Source organism: Oncorhynchus masou, chromosome 31 (genome assembly GCF_036934945.1).
Source record: "Oncorhynchus masou masou isolate Uvic2021 chromosome 31, UVic_Omas_1.1, whole genome shotgun sequence".
Taxonomy (NCBI): domain Eukaryota; kingdom Metazoa; phylum Chordata; class Actinopteri; order Salmoniformes; family Salmonidae; genus Oncorhynchus; species Oncorhynchus masou.
The window spans coordinates 52,872,811-52,884,966 of NC_088242.1; the positions used below are offsets into that span (position 1 = coordinate 52,872,811).

The 12,156-nt window shown below is 41.0% G+C and overlaps 1 protein-coding gene across 1 annotated transcript in view; it reads right to left on the bottom strand.

The window, feature by feature from the left end:
- The window catches only part of LOC135525234 (alpha-1,3-mannosyl-glycoprotein 4-beta-N-acetylglucosaminyltransferase C-like), a 220,526-nt gene that overhangs the window by 113,399 nt on the left and 94,971 nt on the right, over nt 1–12,156 (bottom strand). The window contains exon 2 of the mRNA XM_064952958.1: nt 5,518–5,602. The gene's annotated coding sequence lies outside the window, so the exon portion shown is untranslated. The remainder of the gene's footprint in view (nt 1–5,517; nt 5,603–12,156) is intronic.

A 12,156-nucleotide genomic window follows, 5' to 3' on the forward strand; every position in this document is an offset into this window, starting at 1 on the left:
CCTGTCCTGTTCGGTGTCCTGTGTGAATCTTAGTGTGCGTTCTCTAATTCTCTCCTTCTCTCTTTCTTTCTCTCTCTCGGAGGACCTGAGCCCTAGGACCATGCCCCAGGACTACCTGACATGATGACTTCTTGCTGTCCCCAGTCCACCTAGGCCGTGCTGCTGCTCCAGTTTCAACTGTTCTGCCTTATTATTATTGACCATGCTGGTCATTTATGAACATTTGAACATTTTGGCCATGTTCTGTTATAATCTCTACCTGGCACAGCCAGAAGAGGACTGGCCACCCCACATAGCCTGGTTCCTCTCTAGGTTTCTTCCTAGGTTATGGCCTTTCTAGGGAGTTTTTCCTAGCCACCGTGCTTCTACACCTGCATTGCTTGCTGTTTGGGGTTTTAGGCTGGGTTTCTGTACAGCACTTTGAGATATCAGCTGATGTACAAAGGGCTATATAAATAAATTTGATTTGATTTTGATTTGATTACAGGAAACACTTGACGTAACAATTAGACAACCAACAGCTACTATACATGTCAAGAGTACAGTAAGCTGCATTCGAGTGTTGTAATGAATAGTAAGAGGTGACGCTAGAGTATGGAAGTGTCAAGTGGACCTCTTCAAACCCCACTCATGTATTAATATTTTACTAGCATCACACACATAAATACCCACACACACACTCCATCCCTCCTTCCCTTGTTCCCCTTGGCTCAGAAAAGAGAGAGGCCCCACAACATATACCTGTCTCCTGCTTCATCTTACAGCACGATTTTCAGATGGCAAGGATGACATGAGGTGCTCTCCGATGCTGACAGCGCTGCCTTACGGGGGAACTGGAGCTGTCTCACAGCCTCCCACATCACACTGCTGCCAGGCACCAGGCTACGCCCATGACAAAGACCAAGAAAACATACAGTAGGCACACAAATATACAACACAAACACAGAGTGCCACACACGTACAGGCACACAAGCACCAAGGGCACATAAATACCACACAAATACTGAGCAGCACACACTCCACACACAAACATCGAACAGACAGAAATAACACAAACATATATTTTAACACACACACACACACACACAAAAACAGAGGAGAGTAGCTTATTGTATAATCCCAGCTAGCATATAATGTTCTGAGAACAATATATTTCTTAGAGCTTGGTTGTCCTATGTTTATTTTGCATACAACCCCACCACAACTTTCTGGGAATAATCCAGGATAGTTGCTTGGCTTGGAACATTCTCAGCACATTTAATGAACTTGACAAAAAAACATTATTTTCTTGGTATTTCATTACTTTAACAGCACGTTTCCTAAAAGTTCAAAAATGGTAACATTTCATTAAAATGTTGGAAATGTTCTCAAATAATTCAGAGAACATTAAACCACTTTCTTGGTGGCTTCCCGAGTGGTACAGCGGTCTAAGGCGTCACTACAGACCTGGGTTCGATTCCAGGCTGTGTCACAAATGGCCGTGACTGGGAGTCCCATAGGGCGGCGCACAATTGGTTCAGAGTTGTCCAGGTTAGGGGAGGGTTTGGCCCTTTACTTGTTTCATCACACTCTAGCGACTCCTTGTGGTGGGCCCGGGCAACAGCAAGCTGACAACAGTTGTCAGTTGAACAATGTTTCCACCGACACATTGGTGCAGCTGGCGGGTGTTAAGGAGCGTGGTTTAAGGGCGGGGTCATGTTTCGGAGGACGCATGACTTGATCTTCGCCTCCACCAAGCCCGTTGGGGAGTTGCAGCGATGAGACAAGATCATAATTGAAAAAGTGGGTAAAATAAAACTTTTTAAAACATGTTCTTCTGTGGGAATTCCAGTACTTTAGCGTAACGTTTTCTGCAGCTTGCCTCATGGTTCTATTTTAAAGTCATGTTCTCAGAACATTAAGAAACCTTTGCATAAAAACCACAAGAAAACATTACTAATGTTTCCTTAACATTCTAAGAATGTTATTTAATAACATCAGGAACATGTCATGTTTTGCTCTTTCCATGACATAGACTGACCATGTGAAAGCTATGATCCCTTATTGATAAATCCACTTGAACCAGTGCAGTTGCCGTTGAACGGAGAATGGTAGTAGGTGCCAGGCGAAAAGGTTTGAGTGTGTCAAGAACTGCAACGCTGCTGGGTTTTTCACACTGAACAGTTTCTCTTGTGTATCAAGAATGGTCCACCACCCAAAGGACATCCAACCAATGGCAGGCCAGTGGTCAAAAGTGGGTCATTGATAAAAGAGGACAAAGGAGGCTGACACGAATTGTGCAAAGCAAAAGACGGGCTACAGTTAGTTAACTGACAGTTCAGTACACAATTAGTTCACAAAGACCCATAAAATGATGCACAACTCGTTGTACCTTGACACGAATGGTGTATGGCAGCCGACGACCTTACAGAGTTCCACTTCTTCCAGCAATAAACAAGAAACTATGGTTGCAGTGGGCTATGGAATGAAAACACTGGACACTGGAGAATTGTAAAAACATTGCCTGGTCTGATGAATCCCGGTTCATGCTGTTTCACGCTGATGGGAGGACTAGGGTATAGAGCAAACCACGAGTACATGCATCCATCATGATGCGTGTCAACATTGCAGGTGTGGGGTGGAGTGTGTGGTGTGTTTTGATCGCAAACATGGAGCCATTGATAAAAGTTGAGCAACACTTGAATGCCACAGGATATCTGAACATCATTGCCAATTAGGTGCATCCCTTCATGGCAGCAGTATTTCTATCTGTGAATTGATTATTTCAATAGGATAATGCCCAAAGCCAAAAGGCTAGGACTGTCCAAGAATGGTTCATGACAGCGAATTCAGCTTACTGCAGTGGCCTGCCCAGCCACCAGCTCTCAATCCAATTGAGTATCTGTGAGATTAGATGGAATGAACTATTCAGAGTAGAGATCCACTACCAGCCAACTTGACAACTGTGGGACACCTTGTAGAGTCAATTCCCTGACGAATTGAGGCTGTTCGGAGGGCAAAAGTGTGTGCAACTCAATTTTGGGAAGGTGTTCCTAATGTTTTGTTCATTCAGGTGTGTTGGCCGAGCCCAATAATTGAGTGCTTGTTTCCTTTGAAATGGGGTTTGTTTGAATAGACTAAAAGGATGCAGCTTTGTGTTAGCTAAAAAAAACATGGATGTTCGCTCCACAATGTTGAGAACAGAGAACAGAAGATGAAGAACAGAAGATCATAAGTTTGAATCTCACTGACTACATGTGCATGATTAATGCCTAAGCCAACGCATTTCCAAATGTCCTATACAGTTGAAGTGGGAAGTTTACACACACCTTAGCCAAATGCATTTAAACTCAGATTCACAATTCCTGATATTTAATCCCAGTAAAAATTCCCTGTTTTAGGTCAGGTAGGATCACCACTTTATTTTAAGAATGTGAAATGTCAGAATAATAGGAGAGAGAAGTATTTATTTCAGCTTTTATTTCTTTCATCACATTCCCAGTGGGTCAGAAGTTTACATACACTCAATTAGTATTTGGTAGCATTGCATGCACATTGGGTCAAATGTTTTGGGTTGCCTTCCCCAAGCTTACCACAATAAGTTGGGTGAATTTTGGCTCATTCCTCATGACAGAGCTGGTGTAACTGAGTCAGGTTTGTAGGCCTTCTTGCACACACACACCTTTTCAGGTCTGCCCACACATTTTCTATGTGATTGAGGTCAGGGCTTTGTGAAGGCCACTCCAATACTTTGACTTTGTTGTCCTTAAGCCATTTTGCCACAAATTTGGAAGTATGCTTGGGGTCATTGTCCATTTGGAAGACCCATTTGCAACCAAGCTTCAACTTCCTGACTGTTGTCTTGAGATGGTGCTTCAATATATCCACATAATTCTCCTACCTCATGATGCCATCTATTTTGTTAAGTGCACCAGTCCCTCCTGCAGCAAAGCACCACACAACATGATGCTGCCACCCCCATGCTTCACGGTTGGGATGGCGTTCTTTGGCTTGCAAGCCTCCCCCTTTTTCCTCCAAACATAACGATGGTCATTATGGCCAAACAGTTCTATTTTTGTTTCATGAGGACATTTCTCCAAAAAGTACGATCTTTGTCCCCATGTGCAGTTGCAAACCATTGTCTGGCTTTTTTTATGGTGGTTTTGGAGCAGTGGTTTCTTCCTTGCTAAGCGGCCTTTCAGGTTATGTCGATATAGGACTCATTTTACTGTGAATATAGATACTTTTGCGCCTGTTTCCTCCAGTATCTTCACAAGGTCCTTTGCTGTTGTTCTGGTATTGATATGCACTTTTTGCACTAAAGTACGTTCATCTCTAGGAGACAGAATGTGTCTCCTTCCTGAGAGGTATGATGACTGTGTGGTCCCACGATGTTTATACTTCCGTAATATTGTTTGTACCTTCAGCCGTTTGGAAATTGCTCCCATGAACCAGACTTGTGGAGGTCTACAACTTTTTTTCTGAGGTCTTGGCTGATATCTTTTGATCTTCCCATGATGTCAAGCAAAGATGCACCTCCAATTATGTCAATTAGCCTATCAGAAGCTTCTAAAGCCATGACAACATTTTCTGCAATTTTCCAAGCTGTTTAAAGGCACAGTAAACTTCTGACCCGCTGGAATTGTGATAGTGAATTATAAGTTAAATAATCTGTCTGTAAAACAATTGTTGGAAAATGACTTGTCATGCACAAAGTAGATGTCCAAAACGACTTTCCAAAATTATAGTTTGTTAATAAGAAATTTGTGGAGTGATTGAAAAACGAGTTTTAATGACTTCAACCTAAGTGCATGAAAACTTCTGACTTCAACTGTATGTGCTTAACCCAAACTAAGCTAGCAGTGTTATTAAAAGTCTTATTGAAACATTCAGTGAACATTTTTAAGGAAGTTATTCAAAAACATCCAAATAATCTTTAGAGTTTGTTCAAAATATTCACAACATTTACTGAATGTTCTCAGAATATTATTTAATTACCTTCAAATAACCTATAATTTCCATTCTCAGAATGTCAATAAAACCTACCAGGATAACTCAGGGAACCATGATAAAAGGATCTCCCAAGCAACCTAAACATTCAATTCCATTCTCAGAATGTTTAAAAACATTCCGTTTTACCGGATAGGAAACGTATGGCTTCATTCCCACAACTTCCAAGTAACCAAATGTGCTAACTGGGATGTGCCTTCTGACAGGTGTCAAGGTAAAGTGTTACATATCTTACAGGAAACATAAATACTCATGGAACTTCTAGCGGTTTCCTCTACCATGAGCCACTACACATGGCTGATCATAGTAGCAAGGGAGATCCAACTGTCTCCCAGTCAGTAAATTCCTTACATTACAGGAAATTCTATGTTTCCTTTTAGTTTTATCTTGTCTGTTAAATTAGGTGATTTAGAGATGTTAATGCAGTATTGATCAACATATATAGTTGAAAACCTACATTTAATGAACCACAGTATGGAGACAAGGGAGGGGGTCAAGAAGATAGTAAATCCATTCTAATACACTTACTTCTACTGCTTATCCTATGGGCCATTATCTGAGGGCTCTCTCCTCGCTCTCACAGATCAAAGTGACAGGGCTGGTCAGGGCCTGGCTGGAAAATGGAAAAAAACATTAGGCTGTTTAAATCAGTGTAGTAAGAAAACCCACACAGACTCAGTAAACACACAGTAAAACACTAGTACGTGGTGGTTGTTGTGGATACACTTGCTCCAAACGTGGACACAGAGCTTATGGCCGCAGGGAGAAACACTAACTATCAATCCCTTGCCTTTAGTCTGTTTGTAATTTTGGGGGCTCAAAGCTGGTCGCCATGACATATCTCTCTGTACACTATGACAGATAGCTCTCTCTGTGCTCACTGCTTCAGTGAGAAACTTAACCGCTGATTATTATACCATACAGTAATAACACAGGCAGAAAGAGTCAGGCTTCAGTGAGGGAAAAATGTATTTGATCCCCTGCTGATTTTGTATGTTTGCCCACTAACAAAGAAATGATCAGTCTATAATTTTAATGGTAGGTTTATTTGAGCAAATTTCTTGTTAACAAACTATAGTTTTAGTAAGTCGATTAGGACATCTACTTTGAGCATGACACAAGTCATTTTTCCAACAATAGTTTACAGACAGATTAAATCACTGTATCACAATTCCAGTGGGTCAGACGTTTACATACCCTAAGATGACTGTGCCTTTAAATTCCAGAAAATTATGTCATGGCTTTAGAAGCTTCTGATAGGCTAATTGACATAATTTGAGTCAATTGGAGGTGTATATATGGATGTATTTCAAGGCCTACCTTCAAACTAAGTGCCTCTTTGCTTGACATGTACAATGTACAAAATCAAAAGAAATCAGCCAAGACATCAAAAAGAAATTGTAGACCTCTACAAGTCTGGTTCAACCTTGAGTGCAAATCAATCCCAGAACAACAGCAAAGGACCTTGTGAAGATGCTGGAGGAAACAGGTACAAAAGTATCTATGTCCACAGTAAAATGAGTCCTATATCAAAATAACCTGAATGGCCGCTCAGCAAGGAAGAAGCCACTGCTCCAAAACCACCATTAAAATTAGCCAGACTACGGTTTGCAACTGCACATGGGGACAAAGATCCAACTTTTTGGAGAAATGTCCTCTGGTCTGATGAAACAAAACTAGAACATTTTTGGCAATAATGACCATCGTTATGTTTGGAGGAAAAAGGGGGATGCTTGCAAGACGAAGAACACCATCCCAACTGTGAAGCACTGGGGTGGCAGCATCATGTTGTGAGGGTGCTTTTCTGCAGTAGGGACTGGTGCACTTCACAAAATAGATGGCATCAAGAGGTAGGAGAAGTATGTGGATATATTGAGGCAACATCTCAAGACCAGTCAGGAAGTTGAAGCTTGGTTGCAAATGGGTCTTCCAAATGGACAATGACCCCAAGCATACTTCCAAAGTTGTGGAAAAATGGCTTAAGGACAACAAAATCAAGGTATTGGAGTGGCCATCACAAAGCCCTGACCTCAATCCCATAGACAATTTGTGGGCAGAACTGAAAAAGCGTGTGCGAACAAGGAGGCCTACAAATCTGACTCAGTTACACCAGCTCTGTCAGGAGGAATGGGCCAAAATTCACCCAACTTATTGTGGTAAGCTTGTGGAAGGCTACACGAAACGTTTGACCCAAGTTAAACAATTTAAAGGCAAAGCTAGCAAATACTAATTGAGTGTATGTAAACTTCAGACCCACTGGAAATGTGATGAAAGAAATAAAAGCTGAAATAAATCCTTCTCTCTCCTACAATTCTGACATTTCACATTCTTAAAATAAAGTGGTGATCCTAACTGACCTAAAACAGGGAAATTTTACTAGGATTAAATGTCAGGAATTGTGAAACTGAGTTTAAATGTATTTGGCTAAGGTTTTTGTAAACTTCCCACTTCAACTGTATTTACCCCCAAAATATATGGGGGATTGGAAATTATGCAGACAATTTCATTGATGGAAGAAACAATCGTTCCACAATATTAAAGCTGATCAACCCCTTAAAAAAATATATAATAAAATGTAATATTTTGTTGTCCTTATCTTCAACATTCTAATGACATCCTTGAATAATATAGGACTAGAATTAGATGCAGAAGGCTTTCACTTCTCTTCATGAAGATTGAATGGTTATGGGTTTGAATAAATAACTGCTATATGCTACCGCCATCACATGTTGAATATTCTTTCAAACTACCTGTGAGTTATATTGGCTGCTGTACTTAACATTCACCAAAGAAAGAGCTTTTGGCATAAGAATTGCAACAACAACAAAAATGTCTAGCAAGCTATTCTAGGCAAGCTTTTCCTGCATGGAACTCCAAGAGCTAAGGAGTGTTTTATAAGGAGAGGCCAGCAGAGCACAGCATAAATATTGCGCAATTTACAGAGGCTATGAATTAGAAGATTTTTAGCAAAATATAAGGATAATACTGCATTGAACATATTACCTGAAAGAGGTAGGCTAGGACATCTATATACAGTGCATTTGGAATGTATTCAGACCCCTTCCCTTTTTCCAAATCTTGTTACGTTACAGCTTTACTGTAAAATTAAATAGATTGTTTTGTTTCCCTCATCAATCTACACACAATACCCCATAATCGCAAAACAAAAAAGTTTGGACTTTTTTTTGCAAATGTATTTACATAAGAATTCAGACCCTTTGCTATGAGACTCGAAATTGAGCTCAGGTGCATCCTGTTTCCATTGGTCATCCTTGAGAAGTTTCTACAACTTGATTGGAGTCCACCTGCGGTAAATTCAATTGATTGTACATGATTTGGAAAGGTAGACACCTGTCTATATAAGGTCCCACAGTTGACAGTGTATGTCAAAGCAAAAACCAAGCCATGAGGTCGAAGGAATTGTCCGTAGAGCCCCGAGACTGGAATGTGTCGAAGCACAGATCTGGGGAAGGACACCAAAAATGTCTTGAGCATTGAAGGCCTTCACCATTCTTAAATGGAATAAGTTTGGAACCACCAAGACTCTTCCTAGAGCTGGCCGCCCGGCCAAACCGGGGAGAAAGAACCCGATGTTCACTCTGACAGAGCTAGAAGAACCTCCCAGAAGGACAACAATATCTGCAGCAGTGGCCAGATGGAAGCCACTCCTCAGTGAAAGGCACTTGACAGCCTGCTTGGAGTTTGCAAAAAAGGTACCTCAGGATCTCAGATGGGGCGAAGATTCACCTTCCAACAGGACAATGACCCTCAGCACACAACCAAGACAACCCAGGAGTGGCTTTGGGACAAGTCTCTTAATGTCCTTGTGTGACTTAGCCAGAACCCAGACTTGAACCCGATCAAACATCTCGAGACCTGAAAATAGCTGTAGCGTAATACCCAAGAAGACTTGAGGCTGTAATCACAGTCAAAAGTGCTTCTACAAAGTACTGAGTGAAGGGTCTGAATACTTATGTACACTTTTTTTACATTAGCAACTAATAAAACATTTAAAAACATTTGTTTTTGCTTTTTCATTATGGGGTATTGTGTGTAGATTGATGGGGGGAAAAAACTATTTGAATCAATTTCAGAATAAGGCTGTAACGTAACAAAATGTGGGAAAAGTCAAGGGGTCTGAATAATTTTCAAATGCACTGTATAGTGTTATACACTATCTTTCAAAAGTTTGGAGTCACTTAGACATGTTTGTCCATTAAAATGACATCAAATTGATCAGAAATACAGTGTAGACGTTATAACAATCTATTGTAGCTGGAAACGGCAGATTTGTTATGGGTTATCTACATAGGCGTACAGAGGCCCATTATCAGCAACCATCACTTCTGTGTGCCAATGGCATGTTGTGTTAGCGAATCCAAGTTTATAATTTTAAAAGGCTAATTGATCATTAGAAAACCATTTTGCAGTTATGTTAGCACACCTGAAAACTGTTGTTCTGATTAAAGAAGAAATAAAACTGGCCTTCTTCAGACAAGTTGAGAATCTGGAATATCAGCATTTGTTGGTTCGATTACAGACTCTAAATGGCTAGAAACAAAGGACTTTCTTCTGAAACTCGTCAGTCTATTCTTGTTCTGAGGAATGAAGGCTATTCCATGCGAGAAATTGCCAAGAAACTGAAGATCTCATACAACGCTATGTACTACTCCCTTCACAGAACAATGCAAACTGGCTCTAACCAGAATAGAAAGAGGAGTGGGAGGCCCCAGTGCACAACTGAGCAAGAGGACAAGTACATTAGAGTGTCTAGTTTGGGAAACATATGCCTCACAAGTCCTCAACTGGCAGCTTCATTAAATAGTACCCGCAAAACATCAGTCTCAACGTCAACAGTGAAGAGGCGACTCCAGGATGCTGCCCTTCTAGGCAGAGTTCCTCTGTCCAGTGTCTGTGTTCTTTCGCCCATCTTAATCTTTTCTTTTTATTGGCCAGTCTGAGATATGGCTTTTTCTTTGCAACTCTGCCTAGAAGGCCAGCATCCCGCAGTCGCCTCTTCACTGTTGACATTGAGACTGGTGTCAACGTCAACAGGATTATCTATTTTGGATGCAATTTGAATGGAGTTGATGGAGAGAGAGAGTTCAAGCAACGAGATTTGAGTGACAGGCTATGGAAAAACTCTGCAGCTGCAATTAAAAATATTTTAATCTTTACAATTAATAAACAAGGTGACCCCCACGAAAGCCAGACGGAGATGGGTAAATTAGATGCACATTCTGTTTTTATATTACTCTAGCATAGGCCATACTGCAGCAAATGTAGGCCTACCTGTCACAAAAACAAAAGTTACCATGATGAGATGATAGGTCTACATACATTGTCAACTGCGCTCCATACTGAGATGGGCTGTCTGTCTCCACCCTGAGCATTGATTAAACATGCAGAGGCCGTAGATAAGCCAGACATCGCATATAATTTAACAGTTACATTTCACGTCATGCTGAACATATAAATAATGTATTATAATTTACTGGTTTATCGCAGTTATTTATCCTGGGAAAAGGGAGTGGTTTCGAGGAGGTAAACTCCAGTAACAAAGCCATTCCTTGTTTAACACAGCAGGCACATATCATCAGGCAAGCCTATATGCACATTTAAAAAAAAATAAAAAATTGCGTAACTATCATTCCATATTGTTGTTACGAAATACACTGAACAAAAATACAAACACAACATGCAAAGTGTTGGTCCTGAGCTGAAATATAAGATCCCCAAAAATGTCCATACGCACAAAAAGCTTATTTAATTCAGATTTTGCGCCCAAATTTCATTACATTCTTCTTTGTGAGCATTTCTTCTTTGCCACTATAATCCATCTACCTAACAGGTGTGGTATATCAAGGAGCTGATTAAACAGTATTATCATTACACAGGTGCATCTTGTGCTTTGGACAATAAAAGACCACTCAAATGTGCAGTTTTGTTACACAATATGTCTCAAGTTTTGTGTGCAATTGGCAATTGTGTGCAATTGGCATGCTGACTCCATGAATGTCAACCAGAGCAGTTGCCAGAGAATGCAATGTTAATTTCTCTACCATAATCCGCCTCAGACGTTGTTTTAGAGAATTTGGCAGTACGTCCATTCGGCCTCACAACTGCAGACCACATGTAGCCATGCCAGACCAGGACCTCCATATCCGGCTTCTTCACCTGCGGGATCATCTGAGATGGACAGCTGATGAAACTGTGGGTTTGCACAACCCAAGAATAACTGTACAAACTGTCAGAAACCATCTCAAGGAAACACATCTGCGTTCACATCATCCTCAACAGGGTCTTGACCTGACTGCAATTCGGCGTCATAAACGGCTTCATTTGGGCAAATGCTCAACCTTCGATGGTCATTGGCACGCTGGAGATGTGTGCTCTTCCCGGATGAATCCCGGTTTCAACTGTACTGGGCAGATGACAGACTGGCGTCGAGTGGGCGATGTCAACTTTGTGAACAGAGTGCCCAATGGTGCTTGTGGGGTTATGGTATGGTCAGGCATGCACTACAGACAATGAACACAACTGCATTTCATTGGTGGCAATGCACAGAGATACCGTCATGAGAACCTGAGGTCCATTGTCGTACCATTCATCCCCCACCATCATCTCATGTTTCAGCTTGATAATGCATGGCCCCATGTTGCAAGGATCTGTACACAATTCCTGGAAGCTGAAAATGGCCCAGTTCTTCAATGGTCTGCATACTCACCAGACATTGAGCAAGTTTTGGATGCTCTGGATCGACGTGTACGACAGCATGTTACAGTTCCTGCCAATATACAGCAACTTTGCATATCCATTGAAGAGTGGTACAACATTCCACAGGCCATAATCACACCAGATACTGACTGGTTATCTGATCCATACCCCAACTGTTTTAAAGATATCTGTGACCAACAGATGCATTTCAGTATTCCCGGTCATGTGAAATCCATAGATTAGGGCATAATTAATTAATTTAAATTGACTGATTTCCTTGTATGAACTGTCCCTCAGTAGTCTTTGAAATTGTTACATGTTGCTTTATATTTTTGTTCAGTGTAGATGTGTGTTGACTTTGATTAGGGCATGGGAATATAAGAGCATCTGCTAGCTAAATTAACAAACTAGGCATGCATAGCTCTCACCACATGATCATCAAACCAAAGA